Consider the following 1,931-nt stretch of genomic DNA (forward strand, 5'->3'; position numbering starts at 1 on the left):
TTTTGTATTTTTAGTAGAGACGGGGTTTCACCGTGTTGACCAGGATGGTCTCGATCTCTTGACCTCGTGATCCACCCGCCTCGGCCTCCCAAAGTGCTGGGATTACAGGCTTGAGCCACCGCGCCCGGCCAAATATATATATTTTAAGCATGGAGAATTGTCGACATACAAAGCATAGGAGTCTGTAAAGCACAGGCTTCCCCGTCACAAAGGGAAGCAAGGCTTCTTTGTGCCCTTGTGTCTGGAGCTGCCCCTGCCACCCTGGGTTTTCAAGGACAAAAGGACTCTGTTTCAGAGGCTCCTTATGTAGAAGCTCTGCTGGCCGCCAAGTTCCACACAGCTTGTTTTCCTCAGGAGAGGAATGTATTTAAGGAGAGATGAGCTGAGGGTAGACAACCACACGGGTATCTCTATCCTGCGTTAAGGGACGAAAGTTGTGCCCACAATAAGGAGTGTTCACATTGGGCCTGGGTTCTGTTCTCTTCCTCTACAAATACGTCTAAAAATATCTCTGCCCTGCTGGAGGGCGAGAGCACGGAGGTGGGTGTGTCAGCAGATTTCTGTAGATCAAAACAAGTTCCAGAAAACAGCAGTAAACAGAGGCCCTTGGATTCCTGGTGGGGCTGGGCGGTGAAGGGCCTGCCCTGCTTGGGTGGGTGGCCACCCACTGCTTCTTCCCGGGCAGACACTGAGGAACCGGAGGGGGCTGCTTTGGCAATATCTGAATTCCGGGGTCAGGACCCTGTCTCCAAGCCCTTTCTTTCTTTTTTTTTTTTGATGGAGTCTTACTCTGTTGCTCAGGCTGGAGTGCAGTGGTGTGATCTTGGCTCACTGCAACCTCAGCCTCCCGGGTTCAGGCCCACCCAAGTAGCTGGGACTACAGGCTACAATACCACACCCGGCTAATTGTTTTTTTTTTTCTTCTTCTTCTGTTTTTGAGATGGAGTCTCGCTCTGTCACCAGACAGGAGTACAATGGTGAGATCTGGGCTCACTGCAACCTCTGACTCCCTGGCTCAAGTGATTCTCCTGCCTCAGCCTCCAGAGTAGCTGGGATTACAGGCACGAGCCACCATGCCTGGCTAATTTTCATATTTTTAGTAGAGACAGGGTTTTACCATGTTGGCCAGTATGGTTTTGATCTCTTGACCTTGTGATCTGCCCACCTCAGCCTCCCAAAGTGCTGGGATTACAGATATGAGCCACCGTGCCTGGCTTTTTTTTTTTTGTTTTTGTTTCAGTAGAGATGGGGTTTCACCACGTTGGCCAGGCTGGTCTCAAACTCCTGGCCTCAAGTGATCTGCCTGCCTTGACTTCCCAAAGTGCTAGGATTGCAGGGGTAGCCACCGGGACCGGCCCGTCTCAGCCCTTTCTTACGGCTATCGCTGATCAGGGTCACTGGTCTTCTGGGTGCCTGGCCCCCCCAGTCTTGTTCTAAAGTCTGGTCAGCACTGTGGTTTCCAAACATATAGACAGACCAGTCCCAGGAAGGACCTGGGATTTCCCACAGAAGCCCCTGGAAAGGGGAAGCAGGAGCCGGGTGAGAAAGGGTGGTGCTTCAGTCTTACACCAAGGCAGGGCAATGACAGCGTTGCTACCCCCACTTGAGAATGTGCTGGGCGTCTGCCCTCCATCCTCCACGGTCCGGTTCTGGAGCTGTGGCCTCCAGGGTCCTTTTGGGTTCCCCACTCACCGGAGATCCCAGGCCTAGGCCGTTTCACTCTCAGACCTGAGGCCGCTTAGCTCAGGGCCTGGGTCTGGAAACTGCACAGTCACTGCGTGCTGGCTGGGAGCCCGCCCGCCTGCCTTTCATGCCTCACAGCCAAAGCAGGAAACAAGCTGTGCCCCACTCCCGAGTCTAAGCAGCTTCTTCCTGCAAGGCTCCAGCCTGTTCTGCCCCCACCTCTCATGTGACCCGGGCAGGCCCTCCAC

Source organism: Sapajus apella, unplaced genomic scaffold (genome assembly GCF_009761245.1).
Source record: "Sapajus apella isolate SASKATOON/1434 unplaced genomic scaffold, GSC_monkey_1.0 scaffold14, whole genome shotgun sequence".
Classification (NCBI taxonomy): domain Eukaryota; kingdom Metazoa; phylum Chordata; class Mammalia; order Primates; family Cebidae; genus Sapajus; species Sapajus apella.